Raw genomic sequence first — 16810 nt, forward strand, 5'->3', positions numbered from 1 at the left:
CCTCCCCTCTTCTCTCTCTACCCCCTCTACTGTAATTCATTTCTCCTCCTTGTATGATTTTTCCCTTTCCCCTCACTTCCTCTTGTATGTAATTTTGTATAACCCTAAGGGTCTCCTTCCATTTCCAAGCAATTTCCCTTCTCTCTCCCTGTCCCTCCCACCTCTCATCCCTGTTTAATGTTATTCATCTTCTCATGCTCTTCTTCCCTACTCTGTTCTTGGTTACTCTCCTTATATCAAAGAAGACATTTGGCATTTGTTTTTTAGGAATTGGCTAGCTTCACTTAGCATAATCTGCTCTAATGCCATCCATTTCCCTCCAAATTCTATAATTTTGTCATTTCTTAATGCAGAGTAATACTCCATTGTGTATAAATGCCACATTTTTTTTATCCATTCGTCTATTGAAGGGCATCTAGGTTGCTTCCACAGTCTTGCTATTGTGAATTGTACTGCTATGAACATCTATGTAGCAGTGTCCCTGTAGCATGCTGTTTTTAGGTCTTTAGGGAATAGACCCAGGAGGGGAATAGCTGGATCAAATGGTGGTTCCATTCCCAGCTTTCCAAGAAATCTCCATACTGCTTTCCAAATTGGTTGCACCAATTTGCAGTCCCACCAACAATGTACAAGTGTACCCTTTTCCCCACATCCTCGCCAGCACTTGTTGTTGTTTGACTTCATAATGGCTGCCAATCTTACTGAAGTGAGATGATATCTTAGGGTTGTATTGATTTGCATTTCTCTGACTGCTAGATATGGTGAGCATTTTTTCATGTACTTGTTGATTGATTGTATGTCCTCCTCTGAGAAGTGTCTGTTTAGGTCCTTGGCCCATTTGTTGATTGGGTTATTTGTTGTCTTATTGTCTAATTTTTTGAGTTCTTTATATACTCTGGATATTAGGGCTCTATCTGAAGTGTGAGGAGTAAAGATTTGTTCCCATGATGTAGGCTCCATATTTACCTCTCTTATTGTTTCTTTTGCTGAGAAAAAAACTTTTTAGTTTGAGCAAGTCCCATTTGTTGATTCTAGATATTAATTCTTGTGCTATGGGTGTCCTATTGAGGAATTTGGAGCCCGACCCCACAGTGTGTAGGTCGTAGCCAACTTTTTCTTCTATCAGATGCCTTGTCTCTGGTTTGATATCAAGCTCCTTGATCCATTTTGAGTTAACTTTTGTGCATGGCGAGAGAAAGGGATTCAGTTTCATTTTGTTGCATATGGATTTCCAGTTTTCCCAGCACCATTTGTTGAAGATGCTGTCCTTCCTCCATTGCATGCTTTTAGCCCCTTTATCAAATATAAGAAAGTTGTAGTTTTGTGGGTTGGTTTCTGTATCCTCTATTCTGTACCATTGGTCCACCCGCCTGTTTTGGTACCAATACCATGCTGTTTTTGTTACTATTGCTCTGTAGTATAGTTTGAAGTCTGGTATCGCTATACCACCTGATTCACACTTCCTGCTTAGCATTGTTTTTGCTATTCTGGGTCTTTTATTTTTCCATATGAATTTCATGATTGCTTTCTCTACTTCTACAAGAAATGCCATTGGGATTTTGATTGGCATTGCATTAAACCTATAGAGAACTTTTGGTAATATCGCCATTTTGATGATGTTAGTTCTGCCTATCCATGAACAGGGTATATTTTTCCATCTTCTAAGATCTTCTTCTATTTCTCTCTTTAGGGTTCTGTAGTTTTCATTGTATAAGTCTTTTACCTCTTTTGTTAGGTTGATTCCCAAGTATTTTATTGTTTTTGAGGATATTGTGAATGGAGTGGTTGGCCTCATTTCCATTTCAGAGGGTTTGTCGCTGATATACAGGAATGCCTTTGATTTGTGCGTGTTGATTTTATATCCTGCCACTTTGCTGAATTCATTTATTAGCTCTAATAGTTTCTTTGTAGACCCTTTTGGGTCTGCTAGGTATAGAATCATGTCATCTGCAAATAGTGATAATTTAAGTTCTTCTTTTCCTATTTTTATGCCTTTAATTTCTTTCGTCTGTCTAATTGCTCTGGCCAGTGTTTCGAGAACTATGTTGAACAGAAGTGATGAGAGAGGGCATCCCTGTCTTGTTCCAGATTTTAGAGGGAATGCCTTCAACTTTTCTCCATTCAGAATGATGCTAGCCTGGGGCTTAGCGTAGATTGCTTTTACAATGTTGAGGTATGTTCCTGTTATCCCTATTTTTTCGAGAGTTTTGAACAAAAAGGGATGCTGTACTTTGTCGAATGCTTTTTCTGCATCTATCGAGATGATTATATGGTTCTTATTTTTAAGTCTATTGATGTGGTGGATAACATTTTTTGATTTCTGTATATTGAACCAGCCTTGCATCCCAGGGATGAATCCTACTTAATCATGGTGTACAATTTTTTTGATATGATTTTGTATCCGATTCGCCAGAATTTTATTGAGGATTTTTGCGTCTAGGTTCATTAGAGATATAGTTCTGTAGTTTTCTTTCTTTGAAGTATCTTTGTCTGGTTTCGGAATCAGTGTGATGTTGGCCTCATAGAATGAATTTGGAAGTTCTCCCTCTTTTTCTATTTCCTGAAATAGCTTGAAAAGTATTGGTATTAGTTCCTCTTTAAAGGTTTTGTAAAACTCTGCTGTATACCCATCCGGTCCTGGGCTTTTCTTACTTGGTAATCTTTTGATGGTTTCTTCTATTTCCTCAATTGATATTGGTCTGTTTAGGTTGTCTATATCCTCCTGTATCAATCTGGGCAGATCATATGACTTAAGAAATTTATCGATGCCTTCACTATCTTCTATTTTATTGGAGTATAAGGATTCAAAATAATTTCTGATTATCTTCTGTATTTCTGAAGTGTCTGTTGTGATATTGCCTTTTTCATCCTGTATGCTAGTAATTTGAGTTATCTCTCTTCTTCTCTTTGTTAGCATGGCTAAGGGTCTGTCGATCTTATTTATTTTTTCAAAGAACCAACTTTTAGTTTTATCAATTTTTTCAATTGTTTCTTTTGTTTCGATTTCATTCATTTCAGCTCTGATTTTAATTAATTCTTGCCTTCTACTTCTTTTGCTGTTATTTTGCTCTTCTTTTTCTAGGATTTTGAGATGAAGTATGAGATCATTTATTTGTTGGTTTTTTCTTTTTTTAAGGAATGAACTCCATGCAATGAATTTTCCTCTTAGAACTGCTTTCAATGTGTCCCATAGATTCCGATATGTTGTGTCTGTGTTTTCATTTATCTCTAAGAATTTTTTAATTTCCTCCTTGATGTTTTCTATAACCCATTGATCATTCAGTATCCTGTTGTTCATTCTCCAAGTGATGCATGATTTTTCCTTCCTTCTTTTATCGTTGATTTTCAGTTTCATTCCATTATGGTCAGATAAAATGCATGGTATTATCTCTACTCCTTTATATTGTCTAAGAGTTGCCCTGTGACATAATATGTGATCTATTTTTGAGAAGGATCTATGTGCTGCTGAGAAAAAAGTGTAACTGCTTGATGTTGGGTGGTATATTCTATATATGTCAATTAAGTCTAGGTTGTTAATTGTGTTATTGAGTTCTATAGTTTCCGTATTCAACTTTTGTTTGGAAGATCTGTCCAGTGGTGAGAGAGGTGTGTTGAAGTCTCCCATGATTATTGTATGGTGGTCTAGTAGACTCTTGAACTTGAGAAGAGTTTGTTTGATGAACATAGCTGCACCACTGTTTGGGACATATATATTTATGATTGTTATGTCTTGTTGGTGTATGGTTCCCTTGATCAGTATGTAGTGTCCCTCTTTATCCCTTTTGATTAACTTTGGCTTAAAATCTATTTTATTTGATATGAGTATGGACACTCCTGCTTGTTTCCGAAGTCCATATGAGTGATATGATTTTTCCCAACCTTTCACCTTCAGTCTATGTATGTCTTTTCCTATCAAATGCGTCTCCTGTAGGCAGCATATTGTTGGGTCATGTTTTGTGATCCATTCTACTAGCCTGTGTCTCTTAATTGGTGAGTTTAAGCCATTAACATTTAGGTTATTATTGAGATATGGGTTATCCTTCCAGCCATATTTGTTTATTTATGTTACTGAATATGGTTTGTTTTCCTCTTTGATTATTTTCCCCCCTTTACTGTCCTACCTCCCACTGTTGGTTTTCATTGTTATTTTCCATTTCCTCTTCCTGTAATGTTTTGCTGAGGATTTTTTGGAGAGATGGTTTTCTAGCTGCAAATTCTTTTAACTTTTGTTTATCGTGGAAGGTTCTAATTTCATCTTCCATCTTGAAGCTCAATTTTGCTGGATACACAATTCTTGGTTGGAACCCATTTTCTTTCAGTGTTTGAAATATGTTATTCCAGGATCTTCTAGCTTTCAAAGTCTGTGTTGAGAGATCAGCTATTATCCTGTTTGGTTTACCCCTAAATGTAATCTGTTTCCTTTCTCTTGTAGCTTTTAAAATTTTCTCCTTATTCTGTATGTTGGGCATCTTCATTATAATGTGTCTAGGTGTGGATCTCTTATGATTATGCACATTTGGCATCCTGTAGGCTTCTAGGATTTGGATTCTGTTTCATTCTTCAAGTCTGGGAAGTTTTCTCGTATTATTTCATTGAATAGATTGTTTATTCCTTTGGTTTGGAGCTCTGTGCCTTCCTGTATCCCAATGACTCTTAAGTTTGGTCTCTTTATGTTATCCCATATCTCTTGGATGTTCTGCTCATGGTTTCTTAACTGTCTTGCTGAGCTGTCTATGTTCTTTTCAAGTTGAAATACTTTGTCTTCATTGTCTGACGTTCTATCTTCTAAGTGTTCTACTCTGCTGGTAGTATTCTCAATTGAATTTTTAAGTTGGTTTATTGCTTCCTGCCTTTCTAGGATTTCTGTTTGTTTGTTTTTTAATAGCTTCTATCTCCCTGTATAGTTGGTCTTTTGCTTCCTGGATTTGTTTATGTATTTCATTGTTGAAGAGATCTTTCATTGTCTGATTTTGCTGTCTAATGTCTTCCTTGAGACTCCAGATCATCTGAAGCATGTATCTCCTGAATTCTTTATCTGACATTCCATCTGCTGCAGATATTACCTCTTCTAACATTGAGTTGACCTGCATTGCTTGTGGTCCTTTCTTTCCTTGTCTCTTCATACTGTTCGCGTTTCTTTCTGCTTACTGAGACTGTTGTGTTGTTGAATTTTCCCCCTATATATTTGTATTACTCTTGTACAGTTGCAAAGTCTCCTGCGCAGGCGCGGGCAGGGGCTCTACTCCTCCTCCAATTGGGGCACTGTGTCTACCACATCGGCAGACCGCTGGGCCTGTTCTGCTGGTTGGTAGCAGGTGCGCCTACCTTGCAGGCACATGGGGGCGGCTCTGCCACTCCCAGTTTGCTGGGCCTGACCTGCTGGTGGGTTGCAGGTCCGGCTACCTTGCAGGCGCGAGGGGAGGGCGCACACCTATTTGTATTTAGACAGTTACGCGAAATGGAGGACGTAATGCTTGGGGATGAAAGTTGGGGGGGAAGGGGAAGGTAGGTGCTCTTGAAAAGAAACAAGGAGAGGGAGATAGATAGCATAGAGGAGAATGGAAAGAGCAGTAAAACTTGGAAGGGGAGAGAGAGAGGGAAAAGGGAGAGAAAAAATTAAAATGAAATAGGAAATAAAATTAGGTCTTAGAGATCCATTTCCTTCTCTTCCCGTAGGCAAAGCTGTGCCCTCCGGGCTGAGTTTTGCCCTCAATGTGTCAACAGCAATCCCTGTAAGGCGGTTCCTGGGAGTCTCTCAATCCTGTTGTTCCAGAGCCGTTTCACTTCTACGGCCCCTCCTCCCCTTCCTCCTGCCAGCCAGCCAGGTCCTGCTCACCGGAGGCCGTTCCCCAAGGATTTGGTTACACTTTCATCCCCAACGAGTGCTCTATTTCCCTAACTACTGAGCACTCTCGCTGTCATTCATCTAAGCCCCAGTGCTGTGGAGCTGTAGTCTGGGAGTCAAATGTTTAATTTTTCCGGACCCCTTTGGTGGGCACACCTTCGGAGTCTGGCAGCTAAGACCATTGGTGTCGCTGCTGGTGGTAATAGGAGTTGGGGGTCTAGGATCCCCTCTACTTCCCTCAGCCCCTACAGTCACAACCACTCTGCTGGCGGTAGGAGGAGTTGGGGGTCTGGAGTGTCCTCTGTTTCCCTCCGCCCCTACCGTCACCCCCTCTCAGTTCGCGGTTGGGGGATTTGGGGGTGGGGAGTCTTCTCTGCTTCCCTCTGCCCCTGCAGTCACACCCACGTCACTGGCAGTAGGGGGAGTTGGGGGTCGAGAGTCCTTTGGCCCTTATGGTCACGCCCACGGAGAGATTTTGAAGTTTCCCGGTTGTTTGTATCTGGTGTGGGTGGGAGTCACACACCTGCTAAAGTAGATTCCGCTGGGAAGGAATCTCTTTGGCCGAACTTTGGTGACTTCCCCTCTCTGTTATGGCGGGCCCCTGGCTCCTTGCCGGAGTGTCCGAAGGGAGGGGTGGAACTGTCTGGTCTGACACAATCTCTGGTTTTAGTTCCCAGTTCGCTATTTCGTAAAGGGTTGGTTAGATTCCCTTCACGCTGTCTGGGGCGGGGGGGGGGGGAGCCGTTCGCCGGGTGGGCGGGGCTGTTAGTAGAGCCCGGAGGGCACGGGCTGTCTGCTGGGCCCGGGCGGGTGGAGTGGCCGTTCGCTGAGCGAGAACGGGGCCTTCCGGGACAGCGAGATGGCGTGTGCCGTCTGCGTGTTCGGGCGGACCGCGCCGCTTGGTGTCTCCGGCCGCTTTCTGAAGCAGCTAGTGGCTAGGGGACTCGACCTCCACGCCCGCGTGACCGGCCAAGATCCACTTGTCTGAGACAAACTGACACTTCTAATAAACCTACCAATTCCCGGCAGGTCCCCTCTTCACGGAATTTTGCTAGAAGTTCCTCAGTAGGTAGACTGCTGCTGTTCCAATGGGTCTTTCTGATCCCGTTAATGTGGAGACATTGGAATCGCTGCTTCCTCGCCGGCGGCCATGTTGGATCCTCACTTTTTGTCTTTCCATTTTCCATAATTTACTTCTTTCCAGGACATTTGTTCTCTCTTTATGTCTCAGTAAAGCATCACTATTGTATGGTAGTGCACACCTATAATCCCAGTGAGTAGGGAGGCTCAGCCTAAACAGGCAATTTAGCAAGACCCTGTCTCAAAAAAAATTTTTTTAAAGGGCTGGGGAGGGTTGCTTGGCGGTTGAGTATCAGTACATAAATGCACCAGTACATAAATAAATTAATGAATACAGAATAAATAAAGCTTTACTATCATTGGTCCCCAGAAAATTTGAATGGCAAGGGACAACTAATTAGGAAATGAGGGGAGCTGGAACTGAAAAAGGAAGACCCTAGCAAAAATGTGATCTGGCTCAAAAGACTTTCAGAAAGAGTCTCCAGCCAAGTTCTATAAGAAAGTGAGAATGCAAGTCAGGTCCCAGGTTGAACAATGGTTGCTGAGAGGAACTTTCATAAATTCACTGTGATCTATCAAGGTAAAGACCTCCTTTGGTATGGGCTTGAACCCCTAGGGCTTTCAGATTCTCTCCATGTTCCACCAAGAAAGCCCTGATAGACTTTCAGGTCCCTTGACCTCAGAAGCCAGAGGATAGTCCTGAGGAAATGATCCAAGGGTTTGGGGAGAATCTTGTCAGAGTACCAACAGCATCAGCAGTGATTGCCTACTATCTATTTTAAGAAAACATTCTAAATATTTACTAAGCATTATTAAATATTTACTAATATTCTAAATATTTATTAAAGAAAAAATTAATATATCCATTTGAGATTAGGATATAAATTTATGTGTCTTCATTATCAATGTGGAGACTGGAGAGAATACAAATAAGGTAGATATGATTAATTGACAAAGTGGATATAAAATTAGTATATTATATATAGAAAGAGATTAGGTTGAAAAGAATCAAAGAAACTTAAATTTAAGAAGGTACCAGTTTTCAAATATTGCATTTGTTGAAAATAGTGAACAGGAAAGAGAGACAGAAAAGAGAGGAAGTGGGCAGAGGAAGGAGAGAGAGGGAAGGAGGATGGAAGAGAGGAAGGAAAGGAAGGAAGGAAGGAAGGAAGGAAGGAAGGAAGGAAGGAAGGAAGGAAGGAAGGAAGGAAGGAAGGCTGGCTGGCTCATGGTTTAGAACAGTATGGTGAATAGAATATTTTCTATTTTTGAGAATCTAATGTAAGAAATACTTCCAAATTTTTTTTCTAAGAATTATACTATAAGCCATCTGTAGTAGTATGCACCTATAATTCCCATGAGAGTCAGAGGCAGGAGTATCATGAACTAGAGGCCAGCCTCAGCAACTTAGCCTGACATTGCCTCAAAATGAAACATTAAAAAGGCTGGGATGTAACTGAGAGGTAGAATAAACAGGGGTTCAAGCCCCAGAACTGGAAAAAAAAGTCATATGAAAAGACTTGTTGAGTTTTAGTTGACCTTTGGGTCTGTGACATATGATTAACTTAACCCCCTTTCATGGCAACTTGACGGATTGAGGAAGGAGGATTGCCATTTAAAATCCAGCCTCAGCCATGTTAGTGAAGCCCTCAGCAACTCAGTGAGAGCCTGTCTCAAAATACAAAATACTAAGAACTGGGAAGGTAGCTCAGCGGTAAAGTGTCCGTGTGTTCAATCTCCAGTACCAAGAATAAGCAACCAAACCAAACCAAACCAACAACAACAGGATAATGCTTAGGAAAAGAACCAGAAGTGAAAGCAAGCAACCACAAAAGGAAAATTCTGTGTGTGCTAACTCTAGTGTATTTTTAATTAGCAAATATAAGCTTGGCCCATTCCTGATCTGCGCACAAGCAAGCTGCATCTATAGCCCTGAGTCTTGGTCTCCTTAGCATAAATGCTCTCTGACTTTTTAAGGTTTTGCCTTTTTGAACTCTTCCTTCCAACTGTTTTCAGTTTTAGGTTCATAAATATAGGGTACCTGTGTGCTGACAAGATAAATCTATTAGGGGGAAAGTGACATTCATCCGAATGTAACCACATGTAACTCTTAAATAAGAGACCAGAATGGTTTTTCTCTTGGAAAAGTACATTTTTATAGTATATAAAAAACATGTTGATGGGCCACTTGGGGGTGAGTAAGTGATTGAGAAAACTGAGAAGAGAAAAGGAATAGACTTGCTCTAAATAATAAAGCAAAAAGTGTAGATTTTTCATGAGTAAATCAGTAAGAAGAGAAGAGAGTTCTTCCGCTTACACTGGATGGAATGAGTCAGCTAAGTGGGAACTGTAGAGGAGGGGCAAATGAGAAATGCTTTCAGACTTTAAGAACAGACATATTTAATGTAGTTTTCTCTAAGTATACTTGGGGGATTCGTTCCAGGACACCCTGCAGATACCAATATCTGCAGATGTTCAAGTCTCTTACATAAAATTGAGTGATATTTGCATTTAAACTATGCACAATCTCCCTTTAAATCATTGCTGCATTAGTTATGATACCAAATACCATGTAAATGCTGTGTAAATAGTTGCTATATTGTATTGCTTAGGGAATAATGACAAGAAAGAAAAGTTCATGCTCAGTAGAGGCTTATTTTTTCCAAATATTTTCAATCCACGATTGGTTCAATCCAAGGATGTGGAACCCACGGACAGAGGGCTAGATGCAGTTTGTTATTAAGTTATCTGCTTTCAGATACTGTCATTGTCACTTTGCCTTCCAACTAGTAATAAAGTGACCTATGCATACAGCCTTGAGCCAATGATATTTGGGAAGTAAGGGGAGTGGGTGAAGCCTTGGAGTTCCAGCGTGGAGATGAGAGCAGTGTCCGTGGATGGGCCAGTGCACTGTCGCCCCATTAGTGGACTTGATACACACCTGTCTTGCCCACCACATTTATTATAGGGAGTGAATCTTAGACATGGAGGAGGAGGAAAGTTGTAAGAAAAGTACATAATTTAGTTCTTGTTTGAAAGCATATTTCTGGTACCACCCTCCTAAGGAAAGCTGATATTTGGGGGTCCATGTTGACAGTATTTGTGTAACTCCTTTATAGTCATCTCATCATTTTTTCTCTAATGCAAAAGTATAAAAATCAGAAAAGGAGGCAGGTTGCAAAAATGCAGACCCTGATTTAAGAAACAGAGGGAAGGACTTGAGATTTTCTATTTTAGATAATAACAAAAGACCTCTCTGTTACAGGTACTTAAGAAATATGTAATAACTTACTTGTGTTTTAAACAATCCAAATTTAAATAAAAATATTTGGCCTTATAATTTTTCCCTCTCCTTTTTTTTTTTTTGGAGACACCATAATGATTCAATGACTTTTTGTATATTCATAAGATCAAACAGCTAAGATGCAATGCCCTTGTGTTTTCATTACCTCAATAAGTAACACTGTACATTAGCAGTCCTTCCTTTTAGTCCCTGGGAAACACTAACTTGCATTCTATCACTAGAGGTCTCCCATTTCTAGATACCACACATATATGGAATAAAAATATGTAGTCTTGAAAACCAGGCTTCTTTCCTTTCTTAATTTTAATTGTTTAATTGAGCCATAAAAATTTACATAATTTTAGGCTTCCATGTGACCTTTAACACAAATATACCTAGTGTAATTATTCAAGTCTGGGCAAATATATCTTTCTTCTCAAATGTTTATGACTTATTTATGATGAAACATTCAAAATAATTTTATCTGGCTTCATTGAAATACTCAGTACATTATCATTATCTACAATAATAATCAACCTACTGTGCAACAGGACACCAGAACTTATTTTTCCTAGTTATAAATCAGTAGCCATTTATCCAACTTTCCTATCCCGCCCTCCCTCTTCCTCCTCCACTTCAATAACCACAATTCCATTCCAACTGCTATGAGTTCAACTTATCTATCTATCTACCTATCTATCTATTTAAATGCATTATTACTCATATTAATTATACAAAATGGGTTTAACTGTGACATTTTCATGCATACATCTCCTGTGCTTTGATCATATCCACCCTCTGTACTACTCACTCTTGTTCTGGACTTTCTTTCTTCATGCATGTCTCCTTCCCCTTCCCTGAGAGGCCTGCTTTGACTGTCAAGCCATCTTTCTTTTTTTCATATGTGAAACAAAACATGCAGTACTCATCTTTCTGAGTACGGCTATTTGGCTTTATATGATGACCTCTATTTCCATACATTTTGCTGCAAATGTCCTGAATTCATGCTTCTTTATGGCTGACTAATACTCTATTGTGTATATATTTCCTTTTTCCATTCATCTGTGACAGGCACCTAGACTGATTCTATAACCTGGTTATTATAAATAGTGCTACATTGAATGTGGGTAAGCAGACATCTTTTTTGTAGGCTGACTTCATTTCCTTCAGGTCTACACCTAGGAGTGGTATAGCCTGATCTTATGGAAGTTCTATTTGCAGCTTTTTTAGGTACCTTTATATTGTTTTCCATAGTAAATGTATTAATTTACCATTCTACCAGCAAAATATAAGACTTCCTTCCTGCTCTGCCCATCTTCACCAGCATGTATTATTTTCTGTTTGGTTGATAATATCTACTATGATTGGGGTGAGATGAAATCTTGAGATCAACTTTCATGAGTAAGATCTTATAGACTTTGTCTTTCTTCCAAGTCTTCCTTTTTCTTTTAGTATAAAGTTTTCAAGATTCATCCAAGATGTAACATTTATCAGTGTAGTAAAAAGAAATGAAAATTCCTTTCTATGACTGAATAATATTTTCCTTTATATGGATATTCCATATTCTGTGCATTCATCAGTTGATGGATACTTGGATTATGTGTACTTTGGGGCATTATTAATAATGCTACTATGAACATCCATGTAGAAAGTTTTGTATAGGCATATGTTTCTAATTCTATTGGTTGCATAGTAGAACTGCTATAAATAGACTGCTAGGTTATAAGATAATTCTGTGAGTAACATTTTGTGGAACTACCAGACTATTTTCTAAAGCAGTTGCACAATTTAACATTTCACAAAAAAATCATGAGGGTTTTGTTTTTTCCAAAGCCTTGCCAACACTTTTTTATTTATATATGAAAGCACAATACAGTACAATTCTTATTACACATATAGAGCACAATTTTTCATATCTCTGGTTGGTTGTATACAAGGTATATTCACACCAATTTGTGTCTTTATACACGTAATTTGGTAATGATTACCATCACATTCCACCATCATTTTAACCCCATGCCCTCTCCCATCCACTCCCACCCCTCTGCCCTATCTAGAGTTCGTCTAATCCTCCCATGCTCCCTATCCCTATCCCACTATGAATCAACCTCCTTATATCAGAGAAAGCATTCGGCATTTGGTTTGGGGGTATTTTTTAATTGTTTTTTTTAATAATGGCCATTACAGAGGGTATGAAATGGTATTTTATGGTGGTTATGATTTTAATAACCCTTGTGACCACTGACCATCTTCTCATATTCATATTTATCACTTGTATTATTATTTTATTTTAATTTTTTGAGAAATGTGTCCTTAAATCCACAGGCCTTCTTATGTTGAATTATATAAGTTCCATAAGGTTTTTTTAATATTCTGAGTACTATATACTTACATATGATTTTTCAAATGTTCTTTCAGTCATTTAGTGAGTTTTTATAACATTTATTGATAGTGTTCTTTAAAAACTTTTAATTACAATTAAGTATAAAATATCTTCTTACAAAGATTTACACATTAATATTCTTATAAGTATAATAGTTTTAGATTTTATATTCAGGTTCTTGATCCATTTCAATTTTCTACTTGTACCTGCTAATAAGAAATGGTCCACTTCATTCTTTTGTATGTAATTATCAAGTTTTCTGAGTGCCATTTCTTGATAGGCCACTCTCACCTCACTGAATACTATTTAGGAAAATCAGTTGCTATCAATTCTGGAATCCCAGGTGTTCTATTGATTTATGTGTCTGTCCATATGCTACTACTAGACAGTCATGATGAATGTAGCTTTGTAGTACCAAAGTGGTTCACACTTTGAAACCAAAAGTGTGAGTCTTTCAATTTTGTTCTTTCTCCGGATTGTGTTAGTTCCTCTATATACTAAAATTCCCAAGAGAATTTTAAGATTATGTTGTCATTTTCTGGGGAAAAAAAAATTCCAACTTGGATTTTGATACAGATTGCAATGAATCTGCCCATCAATTTGATTTTGAAACCGTATTGATTTTTTTTCCAATATGTTCACACAGGATGACTTCTTTAATTTCTTTCAATGGTTCTATAGTTTTCAGTGAACTAGCATTATATTTCTTATATTATTTTTTCTAAATATTTTTGATATTTTGTTAAATAGAACTTTTTCTTAATATCATTTCATATTTTCATTGTAAGTATATAGGAAAAATTGATTTTGTATACTTATATCCTGCAACTTTACTGAAGGAATCTGCTCTATTTATTTATATTTTCATCTGTGCATTTCTTAGCATTTTCTATATAGAAATACAGACCATCCACTAATAGTAAGGGTTTTACTTCCTCCTTAGCAATCTGGATGTCTTTTATTTTATTTTCTCCCATCATTTCTCTGAACATTATCCACTACAATGTTAAATAGAAATGTCTGGAGCAGACATCTTGTCTTACTCCTGATTTTCAGAGGAAAGCCGTAAATCATTTTGTGTGAAATATTATATTAGCTGTAGGTTTTTCATAGCTGCCATTTATCAAGTTGTGAAATTTCTCTTTCATTCTTGGTTTGCTTAGGTTGTTTTTCTCATGAAAGGGATTTATCAATGGTTGTTCCTGCATCACTGAGATGACCATGTGGTTGTTGTATTTTATTTTGTTAAGATAGTGTATTAATCAGCATTGGATTGACTTTGCATGTAAGACTAATCTATTCCTGAGATAAATTTATGTGAACATGATGTACAATCATTTTATTTTATTTTTTTTTAAGAGAGAGAGAGGAGAGAGAGAGAGAAAAAATTTTTTTAATATTTATTTTTCAGTTCTCAGCGGACACAACATCTTTGTTTGTATGTGGTGCTGAGGATCGAACCCGGGCTGCACACATGCCAGGCGAGCGCACTACCGCTTGAGCCACATCCCCAGCCCTGTAAAATCATTTTATATGTTTCTGATTGATTTAATTATATTTTGATAATTTTTCATCTAGATTCAGGAAATGTAGGAAGTATTTGTTCCTTGTTTCTTTTTATTTATTTTTTAATGGGGTTGAGAAAAATTGTGTTAATTCTTCATTATTTTTTTGATAGAATGCACCAGAAAAGCCATCTAATTCTGGACTTTCCTTTGTGAGAAATGTTTTGAAACTAATTTTTTCTCTTTGTTATAGGTCTATACAAATTTTCTATTTCTTCTTGAGTCAGTTTCAATAATGTCTATTTTCCTAGAAGTCTGTTCGTTTTTTCTATTATCTAATTTGTCAGCATGCAATTGTTCATAGTATTCCTTTAGAAAGTCTGCCTGTCATCTATCTACCTACCCACCTGGCAGTAATGTCTTTTTTTTTTTTAATTCACTATTTTGGTGAGTTCTGTTCACTCGCTTAAACTTCATCAGAATAGATGTTTGAATTTTGTTGATCTTTTCAAAGAATAGAATTTTTGCTTCATTGGTTTTCTATTGTTTTTCTATTTTCCCTTTCATATGTCCACCCTAAATTTTATTATTTCTTCCTTCTACTTTCTTTGAGTTTAACCTGCTCTTCTCTTTTCAGTGTTTTAAATGGTGAAAATTTAGATAATTTTAGATCTTTTCCAATGTAGGCATTTGTAGATATAAAGTGACCTAAACACTGTATTAGCTGCATCAAATGAATTTTAACATGATGTGTTTCCATTCTTGTTCATTTTATGACACTTTCTGATTTCTGTGTGATTCACTGTTTGAATAACTATTTATTTAGGAATATGTTGTTTAAGTGTTCATTTATCTTCTAATTTTTAAAATTTACTTCTAACATAATTCCTTTTGTGCTAGAGAATATATTTCATATGATATAGTCATCTTACTTTTATTGAGATCTGTTTTATAGTCAAATATATGGCATTATTCTTTATAACTTTTAACGTGCATTTGGAAAGAATATATATTCCTTTGCCTTCTTGCTATTTGTTTTCTGTATTTGTTTCCTCTCTTTCTCCATTATTGCCTTTTGTCTTAAGTCGATAGTTTACAGTGTGCCATTTAAATTTTGCTGTTTATTTTGTTACATTTTTGTCATATTCTTAATGATTGCCCAGAGATAAAATTGATATCATACATCTGTCAGCCTAGTTCTTATTAACACCTATAATTTCAGTATCATAAGAATATTTCCCCCAATATAGATCTGTTCCCTTCCTGATCCTTTATGCTATTATTGTCACATAAGTGACTTCTTTATATGATGTGTGCCCATCAGCACAGGCTTATGATTGTTGCTTTATGTAATTTTTGAAAATTAGATAGAAAAAAAGAATTATAAGCAAAAATTACATTTATAATGTCTGATAAGTATTAATACAGAGACCTTTACTAGTGTTTTCAATTCATGCACGTTTAAGTTATTATATAGAGTCCTTTCATTTCAGGCTAAAGGTTTCTCTTGAGCATTTCTTGGATGAGGGCTATGACAGCAAAGCATTCTCTGGCCTTTTTAAACATGGAAATGTGGTAATTTCTCCATATTTTATACTTGTAATAGTTTTACTGATATCTAATTACTAAATCATACAATTCACCAATCTGACATGTACAACTCCATAGTTTTTGCTGTATTCACGATTTATGCCACCATGCCCCCAAACAATTTTAAAATACATTATCACCCCAAAATGAAAACTCTGTGACCTTGTGTAAGGAAAGTAATCAGATCCAATTCCCTCATTGTGTGTCTCTTGACAGATAGTATGTTTAATATCAAACTTCCTCAAATTTCTTATTGTCAAATATCTGTACCTTTCCTTTTGTTCCCATTATTGTACAATCATTTTATTAACTATAGTCACAAAACTATACTGAGATCCCAGTGCTCATTATTCTTATGTCAGAAACTTTGCCCCTATCCATTCATCTACTGAAGGGAATCTGGATTGGTTCTACAATTTAGCTACCATGAATTGTGCTGCTATGAACATTGATATGGCTATGTCCATGTAGTATGTTGTTTGTAAGTCCTTTGGGTATAAACTGAGGAGTGGGATAGCTGGGTCAAATGGTGGTTCCATTCCCAGTTTTCCAAGGAATCTCCATACTGCTTTTCAGATTGGCTGCACCAATTTGTAGTCCTACCAGCAATGTATGAGTGTGTCTTTTTCCCCACATCCTTGCCAACACTTATTGTTGTTTGTATTCTTGATAGCTGCCATTCTGACTACAGTAAGATGAAATCTGAGAATAGTTTTGATTTGCATTTCTCTAATTGCTAGAGATGCTGAACATTTTTTTCATATGTTTGTTGATTGATTGTATATCCTTTTCTGAGAAGTGTTCAGTTCCTTGGCCCATTTATTGATTGGGTTATTTGTTTTTTTGCTGTTAAGGTTTTTGAGTGAGATATATATATATATATATATATATATATATATATATATATATATATATATATATATATATATAATCATAGAGATTAGTTCTGTATCTGATGTGCATGTGGTAAAAATTTGCTCCCATTCAGGAGGCTCTCTATTTACCTGATTATTTCTTTAGCTGAGAAGCAGCTTTTTAGTTCGAATCCATCCCATTTATTGATTCTTGGTTTTGATTCTTGCGCTATAGGAATCTTATTAAGGAAGTTGGGGCCTAATCTGACA

The sequence above is a fragment of the Spermophilus citellus genome (assembly GCF_964194105.1).
Source record: "Spermophilus citellus genome assembly, chromosome: 15".
Classification (NCBI taxonomy): Eukaryota; Metazoa; Chordata; class Mammalia; order Rodentia; family Sciuridae; genus Spermophilus; species Spermophilus citellus.